The sequence below is a fragment of the Apis florea genome, unplaced genomic scaffold (genome assembly GCF_048593485.1).
Source record: "Apis florea isolate Af1SG1 unplaced genomic scaffold, ASM4859348v1 contig_2201_pilon, whole genome shotgun sequence".
NCBI lineage: Eukaryota > Metazoa > Arthropoda > Insecta > Hymenoptera > Apidae > Apis > Apis florea.
In genome coordinates, this window is record NW_028256542.1 from 1,139,510 (window position 1) to 1,152,781 (window position 13,272).

At 33.4% G+C, this 13,272-nt stretch overlaps 3 long non-coding RNA genes across 3 annotated transcripts in view; 1 reads left to right on the forward strand and 2 right to left on the reverse strand.

Annotated features, from left to right (window-relative positions):
• Window positions 1–4,159: 4,159 nt before the first annotated feature.
• Window positions 4,160–5,460, forward strand: LOC147658521 (uncharacterized). The gene is made up of 3 exons (XR_015295151.1): window positions 4,160–4,346; window positions 4,418–4,492; window positions 4,952–5,460. It is a non-coding gene; the product is annotated as an uncharacterized LOC147658521 (long non-coding RNA).
• Window positions 5,461–6,824: 1,364 nt separating this feature from the next.
• LOC147658522 (uncharacterized) lies at window positions 6,825–7,416 on the reverse strand. Its single transcript, XR_015295152.1, has 2 exons — window positions 7,276–7,416; window positions 6,825–7,172 (listed from the first exon to the last, which is right to left on the reverse strand). It is a non-coding gene; the product is annotated as an uncharacterized LOC147658522 (long non-coding RNA).
• Window positions 7,417–8,377: 961 nt separating this feature from the next.
• Window positions 8,378–13,272, reverse strand: part of LOC116413927 (uncharacterized) — an 87,932-nt gene continuing 83,037 nt past the window's right edge. Inside the window, exons 4-5 of the long non-coding RNA XR_015295155.1 lie at window positions 8,953–9,225; window positions 8,378–8,801 (exon numbers count right to left, since the gene is read on the reverse strand). This is a non-coding gene — a long non-coding RNA (uncharacterized LOC116413927). The remainder of the gene's footprint in view (window positions 8,802–8,952; window positions 9,226–13,272) is intronic.

The window sequence follows — 13,272 nt, forward strand, 5'->3', positions numbered from 1 at the left end:
TTTAAACAACTTTCACATATTAATTTGATTTTAAACTAATATTTGTCATTTTATTACAAAATCTCTCTTTTAATTCATTTAAAGAACTTATTTTAAAATTTACTTTCAAAAAAATATTCAAAAACAATTTTAAGAGAAATAAATAAATTTGAGTTCAACATCTCAATGTTTAAATTATATTTTTCTTTGAAAACATTCAATTTATTGTATTCGATTTGATCAACAAGAAATATTAGAAACGTACTAAAATAACAAAGCAATCCTTAAAAATTCTTAAAATAACCCCTTGATCCACACCTTCTCGACCAAAGACCTACTCGTCACGCCAAGCTTACACAGCTGGCTATGTTTCATCAGGAAAGTTTTGTTCCTGAGTGCACAGTGCTGCCGTTGACCCATGAAATTACCCGTTGAAAATTTCCCGAACGCCGTTTTCCCCTGTGCGCGCAACTCACATTCCGACCACGCGTTTACATACGTGTGCACGTGTATAATGATAGATATCACCGCATCATCTATTGTAACGCGTGTAATGAGAATCGCAAATAGGCGTGCAATTTGATAAGCTTGTCAACCGCCGTTACGGTTCATGCGTCTGCAGAATTGAATAGGGACTACAGTTAGACCGAAGGGCGTTATGGACACAGACAGACAGATACAGGAAGGAAAGCCCACATAGTTAGGTTATGAGAACCTATATGTATTTGCATATATCAATTTTGAAAAGGTTATGTGGTAATGATTAATATCTTACAATTACTTTAAATAATTTTAATTGTGAATAATCGTTGTGAGAGACAGACAAAGATAGAAAAGGGAAGTTACACAGTTAAATTATGAACAGAAATTCTTTAGAGTTATATGTATTTATAGACAGATACAGGAAGGAGAATCTACATAGGTTATATTATGAGAATTTATATTTATTTGCATTTATCAATTTTGAAAAGATTATTATTTTACATTCTTTAGTTACTTTAAATAATTAAAATTGTGAATAATTGTTATAATAGAAAAAAAACATATAAAGGATAGATTACATAGTATGAAAAGTTGCATGGTAATATTTTATAATTAATTGAAATAATTTAATTATAGTTGTATGACAATTATAAGACAAAGACATATAAAACAATTATAGATATATATATATATAAGATATATATTATAATAATATAATAATATAGTATAATAAAATGGTGATTTCAAACATTAAAAGAATTTATTAACTTGTTATATGCTATTCTCATCATTTTTTAGAATAAATAGATAATAAATATTTTATAATGTACGTGTCAAAGAATATTTTTCGTACCATTTATTAAAAAAAAAAACTTAAAAATTTGTTTATATTTAAAATCAGAAAAGAATATCTTTCCAAAAGAACATTTGATATTGTTGCACAATGGTTTAAGTTTACTGAGCCTTTTTTATCTGAAATACTCTGGACGAATTTGCATGATTTTTTATACTTGTCAATCACCTCGATGCATAAGAAATCACAGCATAACAAACTTATGATCCAACCTTGAAAATTTTCCTCTACGAGACAGCAATAATTTCCAAGCGAAGCTTTTCAGGATCTTCGTTAAACGTTCTGAAGTGGCGTTCCCGTTAGAGGAATCCAGCTGGCTATGAGGAAGCAATGTCCTTTGTCTTGTCAGACGCGTTTCCCCGTTCAAAGCTTCGGACTTCTCGCGTCCTGGGGAATTCATAGGTTTGTTATGCGCGCGATTCCCTCTACCGATGCAATCTCGCCGCGTTTTATGTTCTTGTGCCTGCCACTAGGGGGAAAAACGAATCGCGCGAAACGTGGCCTGAACCGATGGCGATCAAGTAAAAACGTGGAAACGTGGAAACGTGTACCAGGCTGCCGTACCTATTTTCCTGTTCTTTTTTTCGCGATTCGTTTTCCAGCGGTTTTCGATCGTGAACGATTCTGTGGCTTCCGGAAGAGGAAGGAGACGTACGCAAGATGTCTGACGATAAAGTTCGTAGACCGTTTTGTGGTAAAGTTACTTGATAGTTTTATTTTTGAATATCGCTTTCAAAATCTTTGTTGGGAATCTGTGCACACGTAATTTTAACTATTAATTTCAAAATAATTTTGAAAATTGATTTTGAAATGGCCTTTAAAGCTTATTATTCATGTCATAAAATATCTTCTTCAGGTAAATTTTTAATTAATAAATAAATTGAAACGTCGTAATAGATCTAGAGATTTTTTTTTATTCGCAAAGATAATGAAAATATTAGATTCAAAGCATTATGTTTATTCCTTTTCTTTTCTTTTCTTTTTTATTTAAGAATGTATGTAATGTATGTAGCGAAAGTTTTAGTTTTAGTCGACAAAAAGATATAGCTCTATTATAACATGTTACAGAATTAATTAACCTTTGAACAATTCCAATAAATTAAAGAACTCATCAATCTTTACAAAAACGAAATTCATCTAAGAGTATTTCATTCAACTTCTTTCCAATATCTTTTTTTTTTTTGTTCCAGCAGTATATATAATAAACTTATGCTCATTTAGCATCGTGGAATATCACGATCTATTTATTTAATCTAGCAAAAAAAAAAGAGCCTTGAATATGATGTTTCTAGAAATATCATAAATATTAAATCTCTCTTTTTATAAGACATAGAATGTGAATTTTTCTTCCCAGACTATTCTCACATCATTGAAAAAATGAAAAAAATAAAAAAGTAGGAAAACTCGAGAGAAATTTCTCGATCATATATAATACGAAGAAAAAAAATTTTTCACATAGATGTCGATCTTACGTAAAACATGAATACAAATCTATTCCTCGATGCAAAGGATAGTTTAATGTCACTGTTTCCATCTTCGACGTGAAAGTATTTGGATGAGACAAATTTATGAAACGTCAGACATGATCATTGTACACGGAGCCAACTTTGCAATGAAATTCCAACGGATTGCATAAGGATTTCCTGGATGGAGGATCACTGGTGAAAGTTGAGACAACGTCCTCATTATGACCTTTTAACGTTATATTGGATTATTTTTATGATAATTACCACCATTTGTGTATGGTATGGTGGTACGTGTACGTGGATGTTGAATGAATTTAAGAGAAATTATAGACCCAATGTGCTATAATATATGTAAGTTTGTAGTATGGGATACAAAGGATAATGGTAGCGGAAAAGGATAATAGTAGTGTTTCGATATGCAAGATATTCGAAATTATATGGGGTACAGCGTGGGACATCTAATTTGCATGTCTTGAATAACTATGTATTAAATTATTCACTGTGTAAAGTATTTAATTTATTTTCTATGTCATTGGAGATTATTGGGATTATATAAGATAAAGGAAGTTAATTTATTCCATTTATATTTTAAATATAAAAAAAAAACATATGTAGATTATCATTAATATGATGATATATGATTACTTAATACATATTAGTAATAATTTATATAATATAGTTTCTTAATTTCATATATAAACATTTTATATTATCATTAATATTATATTAATAATAGTTACATATCTATTAAAGTAAATAAATAATAAAATAAAATTAATACTTAAAGAAAATAGTTATTTAAAAAAAGTTGATATGTAATCTAGTATAGTAAATTCTTGATAGATAAATGAAATATTAAAAGTACAAAAAGAAGCACAAAAATATCCAACAAAATGAATATATATAATATTTCAATTTTTTCTAATATAATTTCTTTTATATACTTTTATATATTTTATATTTTATAGTATTCATTTTTATAATATTATTATAAGTCCTATACATTATACAATCCTATAATTTATAATCACATTAATTTATATTCTATACTAATACATAACTGTATATTATATATTATAGCTATTTCTGTATAATTCGTATATTTAAGGTTAGATATTTAGGTTAAAGATATTTAAAAATCCAATTGAGATCGAATATTAAAACGTAATTTACAATCTCATAATGTTCTTTTGAAATTGTCGCTAAAGAGCATTTACGATGAATTGTGTAACAAAATATATACTTAAGTACAATTTTGCAAATTCCAGTATAAAATTTAATCTTTCCCGCTAGATTTCGTCTATGATTTAATCGTAATCGAGATGGAAATACGCATGTGTAAAGCAATTGAATCTCTCGCTATGTGGCGCCACTAATTGTCTGCAGAACTGCAGAAACGCGTGGATCGTGCGCAAGAACCAGTTTCATAATCGTGCTGCCATTTGAGAATCAAAAGTGATTTAAATACATGTGATTGTGTATTACATTGATTTCTTAAGGAAATTTGTGAATTTTTAAGATGATACTTTGATCTTGAATGGAGAAATCATGATAATTTAAAAAAGGTTAGAAAATTTAATATTCTCTTTCTTTTTTTAAGAAGGTTAGTTTTTTAAGGGTTAAGTTTATTTTTCAGGAAGTTTTATCTTATATACATTGAAATAACGAAAATATCTTGAAGATATAAAATTACTGAGTGAAAAAGTTACAGGTAAATGTTAAATATTTTTATAATAATTCTATCAAATTTTTTCTAACACATTAAAAATGTGTTAGAATATATTTAAAACACTTTGATGCTTATTTGAAATATTGTTACTTTGAGAATTAGAATCTTTTTTATTATCTATGTACCTACACAAATGAAAGATACATTATTTCATAAATTGTTAGACATAATTTATAATTAGTTTACGCATTTTTATGTCTCAATAGCAAATATTTAATGCCAAATAAATTTTAAACTATCAATGATAATAATTAACTATCAATTGAAATTGATACTTTTTTTTTTATAATCACAGTAATAAGCTAATATATAATGTATAATATAATTAATATAATATAAGTTAAAAGATTATAAATTTAAGTATTAAATCTATTATAATCTATAATTAATCTATTCTACAAATAACAATAAACATTCTACTGCATTAATTAATATCAATAGACGTCACTAAACGAACAAGATTGTCTAAACAGCAATAAGAAAAGTATGTGTGTTCAGGGAGAGAACACGAAGAAAGCGAGTCTTGCGCGCTAGCAAACCTAACCTCGAGCGTATTCTAGCGCTAGTGGTACAAAGCGCGCGTTAATTACGCTGATTGATTTAAGCTTAGTCGCGAAGGATTTAAGAGGCTCACCGTGCAAGCCGCATAATACGCAGGATATCCTTTCGTGTCTGTACTTAGTGTATTTGCACGCGAGTATGCAATGGTGCGCGCGCATAATTGCACCTTATTGAGGAACGCGCGCAGGGCGTGCCATTTGAATCATGTTCAGTTTATGCGTGGAATTATTAAAATGTAATCTACAACAGTTCGATGTAATAAATCGATGGTATTTTATTTACAAGCTAACTGTGAGCTATGTATCGTTTCGATGTTACAAGAGATTTAAAAATTTAGAGACATATTATACATAGAATGGAATGCTAAATAAATGTGTAATTGAATCTTGGTTCGATGGTTTTCAACTTTGGAAAATATTGGAAAATATTTAAATATCTTTCAGATTTAGATTTGTAAATGAAATAAATATATGTCTAAAACTGTATAAATCATAAATCTTATAACTTAAAAGTGAATTTTAAAGCTATCACTAACTATGATTATTATGATAAGCAAAATAAATATCTTAATTATGATAATCGAATGAAAACTAATATATTTTATGTTGCAAAAACCATCGATTAAAAGTATATTCTTAAAAAAAAAAAAAAATTGTAAAAGAAAAATAATTGATTTTTTTCACAATCACAATTTGAAATTATATTAACCAATCTACACACATCTTAAAAAAACAATCTTAATCAAGCAAGGCCGAAATTCTCATAGCGCTTCCAACATCAAAGGGCACCGAAGATCCCCTACAACTAACACAACGTGTTCAATAGCAACTCACCCGTCAATTTGCATGGTTGCGTCCACCAGAGATGCTTTCTTCGGATTGTCTCCAGCCCGACGATGCCTTTGGATAGCCAGGACACCGGCACGACGACGGAGGAAGATCAACGACATCCCTCTCAACAGTTTTTTTAGATTAATCCCGATAACCAACTCCGCCCAACTGGAGATCCAGTATGGATGGATGTTCTGCTAAGTTCGAAAAGGCGGATCTCTTTCCGCCTGAGGGCAACGATCGTCTCCCCATGCGACATCAGCCTTTGAATCGCGTTGATAGTAATTGAGACGTACGCGTCCTTGGGTCCGGACGTGACGCCGCCGTGGGCATTATTCGAAACAAGAACACGCGGCCTTCTTAATTAAGACCTAATGGCGGCTTCGGCCTCTGTTATCTCGCGCCAACGATCTGAAGAATTGATTTCCTCAAGGAGGCTGGTCCAGCTGCTATCGCGCCTATCACTGTTAAATCTTGCTTCTTTTTAGAAATGGCGTATGTACGTACTGTGGAGGAACGTTGTATCTGTAATTGGTCTCGCTAAGGTTGGATACTTCTTCGGCGTCAACCGACGTGTCGCAGGCAAGAATGTTAAATTGAATCTTGATCTTTCGTCGTTCCGTTTGTGTTCTGTTACTTGTCTGAAGTTTGAACGGGGGAATTTGTACTTGTGGAGACTGTTCGCGTAGCGGTTAGTTTTGTTCCGACAGGATATATGGAAGATCAGTGGATAAACTCGTACAATTTTACGAACAAATGAAGTGAAACGAACGAATGAAAATAATGTATTCGATAAAATTGAAATTATGAATTTCAAATAATAATTGTAAGATGATCAATTGGATATAGTTAAAATGATTTGAGGATATGGAAATTTGAGAAAAAATGGATTGGAACAATTCTGAAGGTACTAACTTTCTAAATTCTGTAATAAATCAATTCTAATTTAATTTAACCCACTACTATCTTTTCTTTCTAATATCATTTGTAAAATTAATATCTTGGCCTATTTCAATTTCAAAAATGTTGTATTATGGCATCGATCAATGCTTATTGAACATATTTTTCGAATCATTATCGCAAAGTCCACAGGATAAAAATCCCGAACCGAAGCAATCAGTTCCACAAAAGGCAAAAACTTTTTTTCCATTCCTAGGATCGTATAGAATGAAAATTCTTTCGTAGGATTATTATTCTCTTTATTTCTTGCTCTTTATTCGATGCACCCAAGGTTTCCTTAACGATTCATAATGGAGACATTATCCACGTGTCTGAAATGCAAAAGTATCTCATAAATACAAATTTCAATCGACATACTTCGATGACACTAATATCCTTGGCAATTGATGAAACTTTTATATCAGTGTTTCCAACCTTCTTCGAGTCGTCATCTTTTCAAATGGAAATATTCTCCACGTTCTGAAAACATTCGTACCACATAGTTGGTCAACAAGTCAATGAAAATGCAAAAACAACTATTGAAAATATCCGTCAGATGGCGCAACAGTCACCGACGCAAACAATGTCATATAATACCCACGTCACTCGATAAAATGCTAATTCTATGGAGATATGATAATTTTTCTAAAATTTCCAACAGTCCAATAAAAATCGAATAAAGGAGAAACAAGGTAAAATTTTTTCACTTATATAAAACCCAACCAAACGCTTACAAACAAACGAAGGAACGTAGCAGCTGCAAGCTGAAAATGCACGACGAAAGATCCGCACTTTTTCCTGGTCGACGCACACACGCGCCCAGCTTGTTGCGGCCGTTATTTATGGCCGAGCGGTTTATTGAAAGTGAGAACACGATTGTTACCGTGAAAACGTTTCGTTGGCACATGCGCAAACGGCCGGACATCCGTGTGTAAGGTCCGCGTTATTGCTTTATGGGAGCCTCGATTTCTCGCATTCGAAATCCGGTATAATGGAATCTGGCCACTTTCCACGACAAATGTATAGATCTGGTTGGGACGATCTTTTTTCCTCTGGGAAGAAATTCTGATTATTCGTGTACCGTTGCACGTTTAAGTCGATTGAATTTTTGATTTTTATAGCGTTGATGATCAAAATTCTTGGATTTTGGATGACGTGATATTGGTATGCTGGATCGAAGAATTTGAAATTCGCGCCAATCGCTCTAGCGATAAGACGAATGACTTCTGAGGCAGAGATATGCATTTTTTTTTTTAAAGATTGTTTGAATTGGCGAAGATTTTTATTGGAGATAAGTAAAAAATTTTTATAGTATAAGATAATATCATTTTAATATAATATAAGAATTAATATCATTTTAAAAATGTTTAAAATAACTATTATTTTTTTATGCTTCGTTGCATAACATAATTATATGTTATTTATTTAAATATTACTTAAGTATTTGAATTTTATTTATTTACTTTAAGTTCAGGTAAAAAGAATTTATTTTGATCTTATAACAGGAAGATATGTATATTATTGTAAATTAAATGAATTTTATTTTTTGAATTTCTTTTATTTTCATTCAAGATGGAAGTACATAGTTCTATTTTAAAACCAGGAAATTTACATTCGTGTAAAAATAGTCGTAAAAATTTTACACCATTTGGAGTCTAGATTAAGTTAAATTCCTCGTTATCCATCTTCCAGAAATATTGCCCAACATACAACACGAGATAACTCCTTCAAGTAAGCTAGGCTATAATTTTGAAACGATTACAAAAGGAAAATAATTTTATGAGGCAAAATTAGATGGTTTCACAATGGATTCTGCATATGCCACTATTATGCATTTCGTGCATCTACGTAGTTGCAAAGTGCAATTGCACTTATTTTGAATGGAATCTCCATACATTTCAGTGGAAGTTCCTTTGCCAAGAGTAGCAGAGGAAATGTTCAAGTGCAACAACAATTATTACCTGAAATGAAAATACATTTTACATGTAAAATACCATTGAAAATTATTTATATTAAATTGACTTATATATCCAAATATACTTATATTTCAATAAAATTAAATTATTAAACCAACGAAACATAATAATTCAACATAAATAAATCAATATTAACCTCTCTCTAAGAATCACAAAATTCACCGTCAAGTTAACTATCAAGTGGAAACGAAGCGAAAAAAAATTTCAAGAGAATAGAAAACTAAACAACCGTGCATTAAAACATCCAAAGAAAAAAATCACTATGCACATTGTACAGTACCCAACAACCATTACCAACTCGACCATCCCCTGCCAGTTATTCATCCGTTGGCAGCTCTTAAATGTAACACCGTTGTTGTCTAACCGACTTGTCAGCCACGATTGTTCGGATTCTTACCCCGGTACATACCTAAGCGATAATGGGTTCAGTGAACTTTCCAACATTCGTTAAAAGGCTTCCCTATCTCTAAGTGTGGTTGGACACACTGTTGCGCGTGCAATACACCGTTCCAACATGGCGTTACGTACACACGCGCGCGCGAGTAGGTGCGCGCACGCAGTCGGCCAAGTGTATGCATTACCAGCGGGCAGCTTTTTGCGCCCGTATCAGTAATAGTAATCAGGATTTACTATCGCGCGCCCCGTTATTGCACCATCGACTCGAATAACTGCGACAAATGCTCTCTGGACGCGGAGAGCTCCGGTATCGAACCCTGAAGGCTGAATCCTCCGCCAGAGGGCGTTAACTGTGCACGAAATTGTTCACGGGGCCGCGAATCGATGACGCGCCATTTATTTTTCCACTTTAGGATTAACAGGAGTAAGAGTTATGCAGATTCTTCTTTTTCCTTTCTTTCGGAAGAAATTTGGAAAGGAATCATCAATGGAATATCGTCAACGTAGCAGTCCAAGATTTTTTTACAAAAGTAAATGTATAATATATTTGTTAAAAATTTTAAGAAAAATAAGGATTTGAATTTATTCGCGATATTAATGATGAGATTGAGAGAAAATTCGATGTAGAAAGTAGAAACTTTATATAATAAGAGTTAGGATAGACACAAATCAAGTTATATTTGAAAATACAGTGACTTCGATTTGATTTCCAACTAACTAGCAGTCTTTTCCTTTCTACCAATCTCGTGGATAGATCAGAACGTGTCTCGTCACCGAGAGACACATCTAACAGGATAAAGAAATTCAAATCCAGTTTATTATTAGACTGGAAAAGATTGAAACTTAATTCGCTTCGAAAATCGCTTTAATCGATTCTCCCTTTCCCCCGTAAAAAAAGTAACCAATCAACGCCATTAATGGCGATCCTAATTAATCGGCCGAGCAATAAACAGAGGCGCGCAAATTCAAATCCGATTTGATGGCTGTTATAAAAAACTGGAAACCCGATATTTCGACTAGCGTGCCCGCGAATAATTCTCTCAGCCTGTCGGCGCCAAAACGGAAGAAAACGAGTGGAACTGCGGCCTCCGTGTCGGCGAGGCGTCAATAAAGATTCAATTTATTCAATGACTCTCGAAACGGCAATTGGCCGCAACGCAAATGTACATATTACCGAGGGAACCGTACTCGAGAGAGGACGGAGAAACCGTTCCCTCGGGAGCCGTAATTGCCAACCGATGCTTCGGCCGTGGTGTTTATTACGCTTCTCGCTAACAGAATAAAGAGGCTTCATTACGACTGTTACATAAGCTATCTATCATGGCCGGCCAGGGTCAGGATAAGAGGTGTTAACGTCTGTCTAAAAGGCTCGCCTGCGAATCGAAACCCCTGCATCATCCTTGCAAGTATTTCTCTACCTGGAAGCTAGCCTAAGAAGGTAATCAGGCAGGTTTCAATTGTAGCTAGTTAGCCTCAGAATAGTCAGTTACGATAGAGCAGCTAGCTCTAGGAAAAGATTCTTTCCAAGTTGGCTAGAGAGTGTCTAACTAGCTGTGACAAATTGAATGGTTAGGGTTCTCTATATATATGTGGAAGCTAGATTTTTGGAGTAACAAATTAGGTAATTAGGAAGAAAACGGTCTCTTGTCTGGAATATATATAGTTTTGTTGTGGGTAGTGAAGGAAATTTATAAAATGAATTAATTAGCTGGCTTTGACATTAGCTAATCTTGAAGTAACTAGAGACAAAGTAGCTAGTTAAAAAAAAGATTTTCTATCTGGAGACTATCTTTAGACTAGAGCCTGAGAATAATTAACGATAATTAACTCTGCTAAAGATGGAGTAGCTTTTTTTTTATTTAGGAAAAGATTGGAAGCTAGTTTTAAAGTAGCTCTGGCTTTGACAGGGTAATTAGAGGACAAATTAGCTGATTAGGAAAAAAGTTTCGTATCTGGAAAGCTAGTTAAAGACAAGTTAGTTAAAAAAGACTTCTAAACGTTAGTTGAACAGAATACTTATCATTTGCAAACATTATTTTCTTCTTTTTTTTTAGCTAGGATTATTTTTTTTTCTTTGGATAGATTCTGAACGAGCATGGTGCCCGCATAGCGCACGAAGGAAGAGATATTTTCTCACGGATTTATCGCGTGATTGGTGTGTATACATCGCGTGATGGGGACTTGCGGTCTGCACACCCACGAATCGTTTCGATTTTTGAGGGAACACGTTGAAAAGTTTCATGGAATTCATATTGATTCCAGCGCGTAGTACAATTACATACAAGAAGCATCAGGATAATTCAATAACCATTATTCCATGTACTATTCTGCAAGAGGGCGCAGTTGAGTTCACGCCAACCAGATTTAGATTCTCTTTTAAAATAATTATAAAAATAATCCCTAATAATTAACAATTAATTATCATTAATATGACAAAACAAAGAAATTCTAGGCCTAGTTTATTATCATTTCCTCGCGCAATAACAAAATCACCAAGCTATCGCCCGGCCGTGTATTTGTCACAACGGCGATCACACGGGCATCGACACTTTCGCAATGTGTTCCGCGTGCCCGGCGTGTCTCATAGCCAGAACACCGTGCAATCGCCTCTGATCGACGGGATATACGTGCATGGCGTGGCACACCAGGTCCCGGTTCTCTTGCGTTCGTAGCTAAATTACGCGTATCCGTGTCAAACGCGTGATTAAAGATTATAATCCCTCCGAGTTACCGTAGAACGTGGAAAAATAAACGTGATAGGAGTACCGTTTTTTAGGCGGTATCCATTGGAACTGTTAGAAGGTCTTACTCATGATCGTAATATATAAATGGTTTGACGAAAGAGGCCACCTCGTGATTAAACGCGAGTCATGCTATTGATTAATAAAATTTCTCACATTCACATAATAATTGTGATAAATATATATTTCTGTTTATACAAATATTTTTTTCTAAGAGAATTATTTCTAATAAAAATTTCGTTAAAATTAGAATCTAGAACAATTACGAAACGTTGTTACAAATCTCAGAATTTTTTTAGATTGTCTTTCCTCTTCTACAGAGATATAAGAAAATATGCCAAAATTCCTTTCTCGTGCTGGAATTTTCAAGTAATTTATATATATATATATAGATATATATACATATATAGATACCTGATAATATCGTGATTGTTTTATCCAATCTCCTCGCAAGATATCGATCGACCATTAAGATCGATGGATCCCTTCTGATGGAGGTCGAGGGTCGATCATTAGGATGGTGTATAAGGATCCATGGTGTACGTACGTTCGAAACAAATGAAATGGCGAGCCAACAATACGAAGGGATGAGCCATAGTTATATTATAAAGTAGAAAATCGATCGAGCATCGATTCATTAGTTCATTGGCTTTCTCCTTGAGAGCCGAGAGTATTCATAAGGAAAGTCGAGCGAGCAATTTAGAAAACCAGTCTGTCTAGTCGTACGTTTCTAACAGTAGTGAAATTTATGGACGCAGGTCCGGGAGCAAGTGAAAAAAGCTTGGCTCGACGTTACGCCGGGGGAATTGTCGGGTCTTTTTCTTTTTTTAATCCTTTTCTTCTTCTTCTTTGAACTGGGAATCGATGAGTTGAAGTTCGCGATAGCCGCGTGGATTTATTGCGTGTAACGTGATCATTTGGACTGTTTCGATTTTGCTCGTGTGTTGCTCCATCTCGAAAGATCTCATTTTCTTCCGACTAGTTGAATTGACGGCTCGTGGGAAACTTGAGATGTAAATGATTTTCATTCCACTTTCTGAACGCTTCCGATCTTGAGGACAAACTGTCTAATACGTCTTTCGTTTCGATTTTCGAATTTTGCCACGTCGTTGTTGCATATGATAATCTTGTAAGAAATTATTAAAAATCTGTGTCTGTTTGGTGAGGATTTTAAAGCTTCGACTATGATGAAACGAGTCGTAAAAGATAGTAGTATACTCAAGCAATTGAGTTTCATATATTAAGGATTTTTCATGACATTAAATGATAATATTCTAGCATATCATTACCACACAATGAACAGCCATCGTCACAGTAAA